General features: G+C 44.1%; 1 long non-coding RNA gene across 3 annotated transcripts in view; it reads right to left on the bottom strand.

The window, feature by feature from the left end:
• The window catches only part of LOC103165380, a 33302-nt gene extending 18877 nt beyond the window's left edge, over nt 1-14425 (bottom strand). For all 3 annotated transcript variants that reach the window (XR_003764040.2, XR_484538.3, XR_003764041.2), the window contains exons 1-2: nt 14201-14425; nt 9605-9668 (exon numbers count right to left, since the gene is read on the bottom strand). This is a non-coding gene — a long non-coding RNA (uncharacterized LOC103165380). The remainder of the gene's footprint in view (nt 1-9604; nt 9669-14200) is intronic.
• Between the last annotated feature and the right edge of the window lie 995 nt (nt 14426-15420).

Below are 15420 nucleotides of genomic sequence, written 5' to 3'. Positions count from 1 at the left end.
TTGGGGAAGGGAAGTGGGAAGGGAAGTGGGAGAGGAAGATGAGGAGAGAAATCCAGAGAGATCCCTTTCCTCCAACACATCTCTACCTAACTCTCCTTGCTTTGGGCAAGTGGTACTTGGGTCTGGACAATAATTTGCTTGCTCTTGGAGAGGTCCTGGAGGAGTGGGATAGAAAGTAGGACTTCTCCCACGGGTAAGTGAAACTGCTTGGCCAGGACCCTTGAGAATAGGGACAGAGGAGATGAGTAGAAACTCTTTTATTTCTGGACCCTAGGTATAGATTTATTAGTGCATTCATTTTTTTTTAATTCAGCTACTCCATTCTGATCCATTTCTATTATATTCTGCTAAGTGACACTTCCTCCTCCCACTGTTTGAAACTAATATCTGACCATCCCTCTTCTCCTTTGATTGTAAGCTCCTGGAAGGTGTCTTGTTTCTGTTGTACTCTCCCAAGTGGTTAGAACAGGGCTTCGCACTCAGAAGATGCTCAGCAAGTACCACAAATGATGTGGGCTCCACTGCAGCTCCTGATAATTCAGTGGGTAATGAGGAAAAGGAGGAGTTTCGACTCCACCCTGGAACCGGCAAGCCTGAGGGCCAGGACCCTGCTCGATTTGGTTGTCGTCCTGTTAGTTTTCCTGGGGATGGGGTTTGGTGACTGAAATCGAGGGTCTGTCAGCTGGGGCAGCCAGCTCATCTGCTCCTAATACTGCTTTTCTGATGGACTTCCCTTTCCAGATCTATAAAACGTAATCCTGGATTACTTCTCAGAGTACTGCATATATCACATCCGATATCAGACCAAACCCCACTGGGACAGGAATGACGATTCTGAATCCACATAAATGAGGTCAGGAACCATCTTTTCAACAAGGCCTAGTCTAGCTAGGACAGAATCCCTTACCCCCAGTCTATCTCACAGTGAGTGTTAACAATTTACTGCCAGCTACAGGGAGACCGGACAAGAATATATGGCTGGCTCAGTGCACACCATCCCCTCTGCAGGAAGAATAAGTCAAGGGTTTGTCTAACTGCCAGTGGACACCACCCACCCCAATTAGCCATCTTGTAATAAATGCAAGGTTTATGGATAGAGCACAGGCCTGTGAGTCAGAAGGACCTGGACTCTAAGGTTTTAATCTGGGCTCTGACAGCTGCTGTGTGGCCTTGGGCAAGTCACTTAACTTCTCTGTGCCTCAGTTACCTCATCTGAAAAATGGGGATAAAAGCGTGAGCTCCATGTGGGACAGGGATTTTGTCCAACCTGATTAATGTGTATCCACCTCAGTGCTTAGAACAGTGCTTGGCACATAGTAAGTGCTTAATAAGTACCATAATTATTATTACTATGCATGCATCTAAGGCACGAGGAGAGAATCAGTCAATAGTACTTATTAAATGCTTTTTCTGTGCCGAGCATTCTACCAAGCGCTCTGGGGAGAATGTGGATGGCCTACTGTACACCATTACTAGAAAAGCAACTCATATACAGTCCTGTTGTCAGTGGGCTAGTCCCTCCCCTAAAACACATATGTACATACACAGAAAGTGAAAGAGAAGGGGGGAGAGAGAGAGAGAGAGAGAGAAAGAAAGAGTTGCAAGTTAGCACAGGCTCTCAGTCTACAGGCCTGAAATGAGGTGGAATGTCAAAGAAATTATGCTGTGGGAAAGTAAGAATTCTGATCAGAATATAAACTACACCAACATTCCTTCAGGCTTCTGACATTCAGTCACAGAGATTTTGACATGTGCTGAAGAAGTTTGTTTTCCAAAGACATTGAAGACACTCTATTAACCTAGTCTTTCATTTAATTCATCATTTACCCTCAGCTCTTTAAATGAGTCTTCAGTATTACTAGCAATTAAAGGTAAAAATATGTTCCCAGGAAGTGTCTGGATCAGAAAGACTGAGGAGAGGTATCACGGCCAATTTTCCAAGTGCCATTTCTGAACCAAACTGGGGAAATCTTGACCCAATGACAAATATTTATTCCATTTATTTGATTCTATTTATTTGCTATTGTTTTAATGAGATGTTCATCCCCTCGATTCTATTTATTGCTACTGTTCTTGTCTGTCCGTCTCCCCTGGTTGGACTGTGAGCCCTTCAGAGGGCAGGAACTGTCTCTGTTACCAATTTGTACATTCCAAGCGCTTGGTACAGTGCTCTGCACATAGTAAGTGCTCAATAAATACTATTGAATAAATGAAATATGGCACTGTTACTATTTAGAGCTTATTAGGTACTCCACACTTTGCTAGATGCAATATGATCAGATCCTAGTCTCTGCCCTTCACAGGGTTCCCAATCTAAGGGATTTGTGTTATGGTTCCATGGTGAAATGATCAGGCTGCAGAAGCCTCCGGTTGTATACCAGTCCCACCCTCTGTTTCTAATTACTTTCTCGGTAGGCTTGAGGAGGAGTCCAGCAGGTCTGAGCACGACAGCTGTTTCTTGCCAAGGGAGGGGACATGTGAAAGTTTGTCAGGTGCTAGCTGACTCACCTAGCATGCAATGAGGCCCCGGGGATGTCGGAGAGTGAGCTTGTCGGGGACCAACCTCACTCTCACCACCATATTTCAATTCTGCTGATGTGGCAAGTCCTGCATTACAAATAAACCCACTCAGCTGTAAGGAGCAGGGCTAGAAAAGATGGGGGAGGGACCTAGAATAGGGAGTTCGTGGCATCATCAGAGCCAAACCCACTGAACACCATAATAATAACCCCAGCAGTATTTAAGTGCTATCGTCCAACCACTGTACTAAGCGCTAGGGCAGAAACAAGATAATCAAGTCCAATTAAGTTTCCGTCCCCCCATGGGGATCACAGTGTAAATAGGAGGGAGAGCAGCGGACAGTGAACCAGGATAGAGTCAGGGTTTGCTTTGTTTCTTAATGGCATCTGTTAAGCTTTTACTATGTGCCAGGAACTGTATTAAGTGCTGGGATAGATACTAGTTAAACAGGTCAGACACAGTCCATGTCCCACATGGGGCTCACGGTATTAATCCCTAAGGCGCAGAGAAGTTAAGTGACTCGTCCAAGGTCCCGCGGCAGACAAGTAGCAGGGTCTGGATTAGAATCCAGGTCCTTCTGACTCCCAGGCCCATGATTTATTCACTAAGCCACGCTGTTTCTCCACTACTGAAGTAAACTATTTCCACATCAATGACAAAAACAGTATAATAGCCATTACTGAATTTATGGGCCATGAATTCCATGCCCTCTAGTGGTTCTTTGGATTGCAGCATGTGGGGATCTTTTCTTAGTGGCATTTGTTAAGCTCTTACTATGTGTCAGGCACTGTACTAAGCGTTAGGGTACATTTGTGGTATTTGTTTAGCGCTTACTACGTACCAGACACCGTACTAAGCACTGGGGTGGACACAAGCAAATCGGGATTGGACGCAGTCCCTGTGCCGCATGAGGCTCACAGTCAATCCCCATTTTCTAAATGAGGTAACAGAGGCAAAGTAAAGTGATTTGCCCTAGGCACAGAGCAGACAACTGACAGAACTGGGATTAGAACCCAGGTCCTTTTGACTCCCAAGCAGTTTTTCATTTGGTGGCAAATGAATCAGTGCAAAAATGGACCTTGCACCCAGTGGAGAGAAGCATCTCATGTTTATCAATCGATAGTATTCATTGAGGATCTGATGGCACATCACTGCACTAACCGCTTGGGAAGAATACACAGAAGATGCAAATTCACTTTCTTGGGTTGTTGTGGCTGGTGTGTTATTAATTAAATCAGGGAAGTTTTTCTGGAGTAGGTGGGGCTTCAGGGGGGCTTGGGAGAGTGGGGGAGCTGTGGTCTGGAGGATAGATGGTTTCAACCACTCTTGAGAATAAAGACAGAATCTCAGCATCAAGAGTGAAAAGTAGGATAGCCTAGGGGATACAGCAAGGACCTGGGAGTTACAAGGACCTGGGTTCCGATCCCGGCTCTGCTACTTGTCTGCTTTGTGATCTTGGGCAAGTCACTTAACTTCTCTGGGACTCAGTTACTTCATCTGTAAAACAGGGATTAAGATTGAGCGCCCTATATAGGACAGGAAATGTGCGCAACCCAATCACCTTGTATCTACACCAGTATTTAGTTCAGTGCCTAGCACATAGAAAGCACTTAAAATTACCCCACGCAAAAAACTCCCAAAAATGTCATCTTCAAATAAAAAGAGCAGTGTACATGCAGTTCAGTGCTTTGTAAGGTTAAGGCTGTTTATGCAGAATTTTAAAAAATAGTGATTAGTGCGCAAGTGATTAATAATGTTGTTAGTTCTCCAGGAGTCACACAGTGGATTATTACCATGGGGATGATTCGCAAGATTAGATTACCGGGGTTTCAAAACAGCTTTTACCTAAATAACCCGGAAACCTAATCCTTGAAACCTCACATTTTTCCCACTGAAAAACCATCCCTGAAACCTAGTAAGGAGCCTGGGGCATTTTACAAGACTTAAAGCCAGTATTTGGGGAGTGAGGTGGGCTGAGTGGAAAAATCTTCCATTAAGTATACTTATGCTCCAGTCAATCAAATCATATTTGAGCACTTACTGTTTGCAGAGCATCATACTAAATGCTTGGGACAGTACAAGAATTGGTTCCCTGACCAAAATGAGCACTCTAACTCATAATGTGGTGTGTCAATGTAGCACTGAGTTACTCTTTTGAACAGGTACTTTGGGATCAGGTAAACCTCCCAAGTTAGAGGGCTACTGCTAGGGAAATGAACGTTTCCACTAATTCCACCTGCCTGTTTATTCCCAATTTCCAAATTTAAATCAGCAGGTAGGCAAAGTCCCAGAAAACTGGGGAAATGGCAGGAAGAATTTTTCCCCCTCCTCTGTTTCACCTCTTCTGCCTTCTCCAACTCTGCAAGTTGGGACTACTTCTCTCAATGTAGAAGGTTTCTAAGAAGTTTACTGGTCCCACTTTCTCAACTCCTCATAAAGCCACCTCTTTGTTCTATCAGCCTGCTGGAGTCCATTCTCCCAAACCTGTCACCTCTCTCCCTCCTTCCTCCCTTTTTACTACTGAATAATAATTGTGGTATTTGTTAAGTGCTTACTATGTGCCAAACACTGTAGTAAACACTGGGGAGATACAAGATAATCAGGTCAGATTACGTTTCTGTCCCACAAACCTAAGCAGAATGAAGAGCAGGTATTTAATCTCCATTTTACAGATGAGGAAATGTAGACACAGAAAAGTTAAGCAACTTGTCCAATATAACACAAGCGGGCAACTGACATAGTAGGATTAGAACCCAGCTCTTCCAATCTCCAGGCCCATGTTCTTTCCACTAGGCCAGGCTGCTTCCTTTTTTTTACCCCTGCCTGTACTTTTGGAAGCATTTGCATTGAGGAACAATACCAAAAAAAAAAAAAAAAATCCCGCCAGGGGCTGATTTCTTACTACCAGAACTAAACCTGTACAGAGAAAGAGGAAACACCTGGAGTTAAATTTAATATCCTTTCACCCCACAGTCTTACTTGAGCTGCTGACTGTGGTTGTATGGCTTTCTTTAAGAGACAAGAAACACTGAAAAAAATTAATAAAATCTTTGCTAGAAAAGGGGGCATGATTGCTGCTTCCAATTTCTTTTCAATGGCTACAGAGTTTTCTATGTCACCTCACATACACATCCTCCCCGCCCTACACCCCCCTTGATTCCTGCCCACTGGGAGCTGACATTCTGAAGCCAGTTAAGGGAGTGGTAGAACAAGAACGGATAACAAATAGGCCAGGTTTAGGGATAGTAACTAAATATTTTGCATTTGTTTTCCTTCCTCCCCTGAGCTCTCATCAGAAAAGTGATTGCAAAACACCTGAAGCTGGGACTATGAGTTTAAACTTAGGTCAGCAAGCTCAGCAGATTGGTTTCTTGCCTAGCATTCATCTGTGTTCTGAGTTCATCACAGCAAATAACAGTGTTCTATTACACAGGTAGCATTAACTCGTTGAATGGGGCTCTGTATCTTGGGCCTTTCCGTATGTAGTTAAATGACCTCATGCTCAGAGGCTGAACTAGGTCCCCACACTTAAGGATTTATGATTAAGAGGGGCAAAACAAAGCAGCATAATGACAAGAGTATAAAACATAACACAGGTGTGCACACATTGAGAGCTCTAAGAAAGGATATAGAATTATGATTCCAGGGTATCAACGACACCATCACAGTCTCAGAAAAATAATGACTTTTGCCATTTAACCTTCTCCGACATCCACTTTGGGGACCACCTCTCGGGATCTGTTTCAGCAATACACAACTTCTGTCGGAAAAGGGGTTTTTATAAAGCATCGGCACAGGAGCCAATTAGGATTAACCATCATTGGGTTTGGAAAGCTCCAACACTCGGAAAATTCAGTCATTTCTGTTGCCTGAAATAATCGTTTCTAAGTAGCAGGTTCTGAGAACATGACGGTGCTTTTTCATCCCATATTTTCCATATAGATGGTAAGCGGGGATCATACGTGACTCCAAAATGGTATCCATCAAGTCTGAGAAACCATGGGCCCATAGTGATATGCAGTTAAAACAATATGCAAGGTGAATTTGACACTGCCCACTATCTCTGTGCTTCTGTTATACTTTCCCAAAGGTTGGCATAGTGCATTACGTTCACTGGATGCCAAATAAATACCACCACTACTATAACCTAGAAGTCCTAATCCAGGCTCTGCCACGTGCCTGCTGTGTGACCATAGACGAATCACTTAACTTCTCTGGGTCTCAGTTACTACATCTGTAAAATGGGGATTCAATACCTGCCATCCCTCCTACTTAAACTGTGAGCCCTGTGTGGGACAGGGACTGTATCTGACCTGATCATCTTGTACCTTCCCTAGCGCTTAGAACAGTCCTTGACACAACGTAAGCCCTTAAATACCACAATTATTATGACTAATCATATGAGGACCATCAGTTGTCTTGGTTTCATAGATTCATTTGAAAAGTTTAGTGTTTAGTACAGTGCTCAGCAAGGACCACTTTTTTTAAAAAGTTGCCCTTCAGCTGGGTACTCTCTTACATACTTATAGGAAATTAAGGCACAAACGAACCCAATAAGAGCAGTGAATAGGAAAGAATTTTCATTGGCTACCAGAAGCAAAAAGCTACAGAGGACTCATCCTACCCCTTTTTTTATTTTGGCATTTTAGCACTTACTGGGAGCTAAGTCTTAGGATAGATACAAGGTTGTCAGATCCAACAAGAGGCTCACAATCTCTCATCTCCATTTGACAGAGGAAGAAACGGAGGTCCAGAGAAGTTAAGTGATTTGCCCACAGTCACACAGCAGGCCAGTGGCAGAGCTGGGACTTGAATGCAGGTCTTCCTACTCCCAATCCCCTAGAGTACACTGCCTCCCGACTTTTGTGGGGAGACAAGAGAGTAAAAGGGGAATACAATCTATGTCAAACTGTAGCTCTAGTGAAAATACATCGTTAGAAATCTAGGGAGGGAAGGGTTCAAAGCCTAATTATCTGCCAGCTCTCTCTACACCAAACTCTACTCCCAGCAAAAAAAAACCAAAACAACAAACCAAAACCCAAAACACACACTGCAACGCTGTTGCTTGCTAAGATATCCAGAAGCAGAGAGAAAATCTTCACAATTACAGCTTCATAACTATCCCCTCTGGGCACGATTTAAGTGAAAAACCTGTCAGCAGGAGAGAACCACAGACTGGCTCTGTGAATTTCTGAGGAGTGATTGAGACGAACAATTCTCCTTCTCACCTATATGGACTGAGTGAAATGATCTCAAGTTGGAAAACAATCTCCATTTGCTCACCATGGAAACCCTGCTCACTTCAGCCACGGGTGCGTGAATTTTGGGTCGGGTTGGGGTGAGGGAAGGGGAGAGATGTGCCCTTAGAGAGGAGTTGGCAATGGTAGTGTCCTGGAAGAAGTGAGATGTTTTGGATACATGATAGGATGATATCTTTGGGAAGTCAGAGGTCGAGAAACAGGGCAGGTCATGCTTATGGAGGCCAAATGCTTCCTGTGGAAGGGTTTACCCAGAGCAGAGCCTAAAGGAATATTTCTCATCTCTGGAGGAACCTGTCCCAAAAGGGTGGAAATGCAGATCCGCGTAATGAGGCCCCTGGTGGCCCTTGCAGATCCTGGCCCTGTAAGCATTTGGCAGTTCTCTCTCCATCCCCTGGCAAAATACAAAATAAAAAAAAAAACTGCCAAGCTGTTGCTTGATAAGATATCCAGAAGCAGGGAGTGAAGCTACACAGCTACAGCTTCATAACTATCCCCTTTGGGTACAAAAAGTGAAGAAGCTGTCAGCAGGAGAGAACCACAGAACCCCACTGTGGGGAGAACCCTGACTTCCAGGCCCATGTTCTTTCCACTAGGCCAAACCGCTCCTCACCCATCTCTAACTCAGCCACAAACCTAGGTGTGTGACAGAGAACAGCCGACGCTCTTGGGTGTCGCTAGCCGGCAAATACGAACCATTTTAGGACTTGAACCCCCTTTGGAGAAAGAAAGCATAGGTAGAGAATTTATGAGTGGGGGGGGGTGTCTTCTAGGATCATTATTACTTATATCAAGCTCTCCCCATGTGCACTGCACTGTACTAAACCCAAGGGAAAACACAAGATCTAATTAAGGCTCAACCCATGGCCCACAGGGGACTCACAATAGAAGCAAGGGAGGAGAGACAGAACAGAAGACCACCATGTAAACACTAGAAAAGCAACTTATCCATGACGATAAACATATCAGCTCAACAGGGATCGGAGGGGACAGCCCACACGGGCCTCACCGCTCCAGGGAGACTGCCCCTGGGTACTAACAAGCCCAGAGAAATCACCACTGATTTAATAATGCTTCTTAATAATGCCCTCTAAATGCGGGGATCTATAGTGAATAGAATTCCTGCTAGTTCCTCACACAAAGGAACTCCCTGTGTAACATGAAAGAATACTGGTTTTGAGAAGCAGCGGGGCCTAGTGAAAAGAGCACGGGCCTGGAAATCAGGGGGGATCTACTCCCGGCTCTACCACGTATCTCCCGAGTGACGTTGGGCAAGTCATTTAACTTCTCTGTGCCTTAGTTACCTCATCTGTAAAATGGGGATTAAATCTTACTTCTTCTTACTTAACCTACGATCCCCATGTGGCACAGGGACAATGCCCAACTGTATAAACTTGCTTCCACTACATTAGTGGATACCCCAGTGCTTAGAACAGTGCTTGGCACCTAGTAGGCACTTAACAAGGACAAAAAAAAATACTGAATGATACAGGTATGGCTTATAAAACCGCTAGCCATTTTTTGAGGTTTGACTCCTTGACTCCCACTGAGATCTTCTACCGTCCTCCTTTTACAGAAGGACGGCATCAGATTTATTTCTTATACCTTCAGACCTCCTCCTCAACTAATACAACTACTCTATGCTAAGGAGCTAGGAGTCGGACAAGAAGTTGTCTTAGATATCTGGCTCTTGCTCACTCTTTCAATAGGCCCAATCATGAAAGAGAGAAGCAGGAATCTGGGGATCCACAGGGAACGGATTGAATGGATGAAACGTCTACACTCTCATCAAAGCATTTGCAAGAAGACAAATATAAAGCAGGAACCTGGGTGTATCCCGATCTTGGTCTTCAATCTGCAAAGATGCCTTCTTTCAGAGAGACTTCAGGCCTGCAAAAACGTTTAGAAAAAGACTTTAAACAGGCATCACTCTTCCCACTTCCTCTACCCTCAGTGGAGTCACTGTGATTATGCATCTTATGGCAGCGAGCAACGGGAGCCTGAAGAAATCCTGCCCTCTCAGTTCCAGGTACCAGGGAAGTGTTTTTGTCCAGCTTTCCTAGGTCCCAAGGGATAAAGAAAAATGTCTTTAAAAGCAAAGGAAATAGAATTTGAGTACCAAATTCAAATTCACGGAGCTACCCTGACTGAGGCTCTCTGACAGACAGAGAACGTGGAAGATCACACCCCTGTTTCCATCACTGCAAAGTCTCTGTTTCCTCCTGCGTTCTATTGTTTCATAGCTGGCTAGCCACTCTGATAACAGACCTTAGCTGGATATATCCGGGGAGAGAGGACTTTGGTGCTTGACTGATCTGGATAATTGTCTCCATTCTTCACTTGGCCAATGGGCCTGAACAACAAGCACAGGTTACCATTTATTACAATTTTTGCTGGATTACAGCCTGATTTGCTTGAGATCCAGCCTAATGGGTTTTAGTTTCTCAGCCTGTGCTACTTCGAGTGGCTGGCACAATTTCAGACTTGGGAAGGCTTCTGTAGGAGGTATGGTTTGGGAGTTAAGAGGGGAGAGGGACAAGAGAGGAGCAGAATGGGCAGGTGAGAGGGGTCCAGGAGTAGTCTTAAAATACCGTATAGGTAGGAAGCAGAAGGGATCTGACTGGAAGTATAATGATTAGAGAAGCAGTGTGGAAAGAGCATAGGTTTGGGACTCAAAAGATTTGGGTTCTAATTCCAGTTATAATAATGTTGGTATTTGTTAAGCGCTTACTATGTGCCGAGCACTGTTCTAAGCGCTGGGGTAGACACAGAGGAATCAGGTTGTCCCACGTGGGGCTCACAGTTCTAATCCCCATTTTCCAGATGAGGTCACTGAGGCACTGAGAAGTGAAGTGACTTGCCCACAGTCACACAGCTGACAAGTGGCCGAGGCGGGATTCGAACCCATGACCTCTGACTCCAAAGCCCGGGCTCTTTCCACTGAGCCACGCCGCTTCTGCTGCTTACCACTTGGCTGCTGTATGACCTTGAGCAAGTCACTTAAATTCTCTAGGCCTCAGTTTCATCATCAGTAAAATGGGGATTCAATACCCATCTTCCCACCGATTCTGTGACCCCATGTGGACTCAACCTGATTATCTTATAATATACTCCAGCATTTGGTACACAGCAAGCACTCGGGCACCACCATTATCTTTGACAGAAAAATGCTTAGTTTTGCTTAGTCTTGTGAACAAAGATCAACAAGGTGGCCAACTAAAAGTCAAACATTGCATAATGTAATTTCCTGCATCTAAATCTTTGGCGGAAGAACGACACTGCCACTACTATAGCAGTCAAAACAGAGTTTGAAATTTACTGCTGTCTTAAATTTTATATTTTATTTATTTCTGGGAACCAGATGGAAGTCAAGGTTAGGGCAAAAACACTATTTCTGTCCTAACTTCATAATGAAGGCTCTTTGGTTCGAAGTGCCTAAGAACCAAATCACCAGCTACCTAGAGGCAGTCTCCTCTACATACAGCAGCAGCATGGCGTAGAGGATAGAGCACAGGCCTGGGAATCAGAAGGTCATGGGTCCTAGTCCTGGCTCTGTCACTTGTCTACTGTGTGGTCTTGTGCCAGTCACAACTCTGCCTCAGTTACCTCATCTGTAAAATGGGGATTAAGAATATGAGTCCTATATGGGACAGGGACTGGGTTCAACTCAATTTGCTTGTATCCACTCCAGTGCTTAGTACAGTCCCTGGTACTAAGTACTTAGACACTATAATTATCATTACTGTTACACGGGGCAAGGGAGTAAACATGGCAGCCAGGAAGCAAGCACAGTTTCTGGAGGGAATGGTTGGCTGTTGCCTGTTTTCTGACTGAAGTAAAAACCCTCTGACTCACCTTTCAATATTTAAATCCCTCTTGAAAAGAATGAGGATTGAGAGGATGCTGTCAAAGTAAATGCTTAATAAATATCATTAGTTTGATTCTCAGTCCCAAACCCTTTCCACTAGGCCATGCTGCCTTCCCATCTTTAATTCTATCCAACTTTGGCTCCTCCACAGCTTTAGATCATTTATACTAGTTTTAACCTCAGTGAGGGCAGAGAGCCGCTGGTCATCTTTTGTATAACAGACCTTCTCAAATTTGAAGGAAAATTCCCAGTCTCCCCTCAACATTCTTTTCTTGGTACTTGCGGTATAAATTCACTCTAATAATAATATTACTGTCATATTTGTAAAACATTTACAAGGTACCAAGCACTGTTTTAAACACTGGGATAGATTTAAGATAGCCAAGCTCAGTCCCTGTTTCATATAGGGCTCAGAGTCGAAGAGGGAGAATGGGTATTAAAACCCCATTTTACAGATGAGAAAACTGAGGCACAAGTGACTTGTTTTAAGGTCACAGCAAGCAGCAGAGCTGGGAAAGCCAGATCATCTGACTTTCAGGATTCCGCTGCTGCTTATCCATAGAGATAAGTGACAATAGACACTTTTCTAGTAGTTAGTTTGTCTCTAAATTTACATTTCAGTCACTGCCTCTGTTCTCAGTAGCCAGTGGACTAAGTTGTAGTTCTGGGTCAGGGCTTGAGCAGCCAGTACTCCGAGATTTGAGAGATAAGGGGGAGGATATTTTCCCACTAAAGAAAACCAACTGCACCAATAGTGTCACAGCTCCAGTGTTCAGAGACAAGAATGCAAACAACTTTACAGCTATTGGCGGGCGGCCAAAGATGCTGATACCATTGCCAAAAGGTTCTCAGAAAAGGGTGCCCTTGAACGGCGGAAATTCGGCAAACTACCTTCTCGGATGCTATTGTTGTGAAAGATGAGAAGTTCCTAGGGTGGACCAGATGGCCAATCCTAAGTAGTACATGTTTCAAGATGCCACAGAACACAAAAGGTGCTCTGGTTTGAGACTTTTCTATGAAAGTGTAATATCCAGCTACATGTTAGAGTTCCCCCCTCCCCCCCAAAAAATTACGACTTTGCCCATGATTGTTCTCTCTCCATTTCCCTACTCTTACCTGATAGAGGCAGCTAATTTTATGAACAGAATTATTTTGGAAATCAATCTACCTTGGAAACAAGATTGTCGGGAGAAAATTGCCCCTAGTCATTTTACTTTATGTTTTCTGTAGCATTTGGAGCTTAACATCTAGGAAACACTTCGCAAGTAATTCTAACTCCATGAGGTAAATCAGAATAATTATCCCAACTTAACAGGTGAAAGAAATAAGCACCTTCTCTCACGGGTGTACACAGAACCAGTGGGCCAACTAAAATTCAGCTTCACATAAACCATGCCCTCCCACAAGCATCCAGTCTATTTCTTCAAGAAATACTCATGTTGCCTTTCTGCAATTAAGGATACTCTAAGGTAGCAGGGGAACCTAATAGTGATGGTGATATTTGTTAAGTGTTCAGTAGGGGCCAAGCACCATACTAAGTATTGGGGTAGATACAAAATAATCAGGCCAGATTCAGTCCTTGTTCCACATGGTAGAAGAGGGAGGGAGGGAGAACAGATATTTAACCCTCATTTTACTTATGAGAAAGGCACAGCAAACAAGTGGAAGAGCTGGGATTTGATGCAGCACATCATGTTTGCTGATGTGGGGGGGCGGTTAGGAGGGAAGAACTGAAAGCCTTGGCCATTCCTGGGGTAGAATAAGTACTTTGGGGAGTTACCTGACTTCTCATTTGGCCTCTAAACCTGGATGACCCCCATAAAAGACTGCACACCCCTTTACCATAGAAAACATCCCTACTTTAGACTGGGAGAGCCACCTAGAGTTTTAAAGATATGTCTTAAACAGGCTATTTCACTGCTCCCTAGGGCTGTGGATGTGTTATGCCCTTATTCATTTTATTTCTGAATAAACTTGAAATTCTACTAAGCACTTGAAAACTAGTTTTGATTTTCTAGGTGGTTAACATTTGAGTCCTGCCGATGGCTTCACACTTAGTACCCAGGTAGGGTCAAGTCCAAAGTGAGACGGGTAGGGGAGAGAATTTTCAAAAAACAGAGTTGAAGAAAATAGAGTTAATGATCCCAGTGCTTGCCAGAGAGGAGATGAGGAAGAGGATTGGAAAGGAGACAGTAAGAGAGTCAGAGACAGAAGTGAACCAGGCAGGGCAGAAGAAAGCTAATGTGGCCATCTGTCCCACACGTTTAGCCTCTGGCCTGACAGGAGAGAAGGACGCATAAAAGTGCTGCTTTCAGTTATAGCAGCTCACAAAATGGCAGCAGCAGTCAGGAAGAGTTACTCCTTGGATTTACCACTGCTTTTCCCAGCCTCCCCAGTCTCAACAAAGCACTGCTTATGAGTTCTGTCCATTTTCTCTCTCTCATGTTTAGGCCAGTGGTGTTCAAAGCCCTAATGCCTACCCTCCTAACTATTTTACAACAACCTCCCTCCATGTCTCCCCCCCTCCCTCTACAACCTTCTGCCCTGTACTTACTGCAAGGTCACTTGTGCCGGTAGCTGTTCTACAATCTGCTGCTTTCCCTCTGGTAGCTGATTTCTTGGACTACTTGCTCTCAGAGCTCTCCTCCTGAACCCACACAAGCTTCTTTCTCCTGAATAGCAGCAGCTTGATTTCAAACACATTACACCTGTGAATCCCTTAGGCATTTCAATTTCCCACGTGGAATTCAGCTCCTGTCACCTGGGTGGGATTGAAAAAGAATTTCCAGCTTACAAGAGGCTCCTCCTTCTGGTCTTTGGTATTAAAATACTTCTGTATTTTAAGTACATGCTCAATATAATGGAATCTGATTGTATTTTATCTTCCCCAGTGTTTGTAAAAGGTCAATATATACCAAAATTATTATAGTGTTACAGTACTTGAGAAATAAAGATGACTGCAATGAAACCCAGTGAGAACTAGGAAGGGAGATAAGACAGGCTTCCTACTTTGATATCTTGTGTTGTGCCACACACTCCTTTTTTCTCTGAATTTTTGGGGAAAGGGATAACAGTTCATCCAGATGGACCAGTGAAGGGGGCCCAAGGTACAAATATCAGGAATTATGGGCAGAGCGGGATAGTTTATTTGACTTCCTCCTCTCTTCTCCCAACTGACACTTTGTATTTTTGACACTGAGAGGAGGCTTTGAATAAGGAAGGAAAAGACAATCTCCTAGTGTTCTGCCCTCCAATTTAATGATATCTTTGACCAAAATCGGCCTCCACCTCTCTAATTCTAAAGAGTTGCTGATTACATTACTCAACTGGAGTGGTTGGGGAGGGTCTACAGAGCAGTAATGGAAGAGGTGAAGAAGGAGGGCACCCTTTTATCACTGTGTGTTGTTTTCTCTGCCGACCTGGCCCGTTGGGTTGGCTTTTTTTATACATAGCCTTTCCTGGTTCTTCGAAAACACGAAACTGTCATGCCCCCTAGCCGGCTTGAACGAAGGAATTTTCATCCCTAAATCAGGCTGTAGGGTGCAGACCCTCGGAGACACTAGGCGGAGGTCCATCATCTAGTAGGGTTGGGAGTGGAGGGCTGAAAGCCTCAAGCAAGACAGAAAGGTAGCCCCCGGGATAAGCAGAGAAGTCCCGGCCCAGCCCGACCACTCCTCTTTAATAATAGTAATAATAATTGTGGTATTTGTTAAGCACTCACTCTGTGCCAGGCACTCCTCTTTGTTATTAACAATAATAATAATAATGGCATTT

The sequence above is a fragment of the Ornithorhynchus anatinus genome, chromosome 13 (assembly GCF_004115215.2).
Source record: "Ornithorhynchus anatinus isolate Pmale09 chromosome 13, mOrnAna1.pri.v4, whole genome shotgun sequence".
Taxonomy (NCBI): domain Eukaryota; kingdom Metazoa; phylum Chordata; class Mammalia; order Monotremata; family Ornithorhynchidae; genus Ornithorhynchus; species Ornithorhynchus anatinus.
Note: the sequence above shows the minus strand (reverse complement) of the source record. Positions and strands in the feature narration are given on the sequence as shown.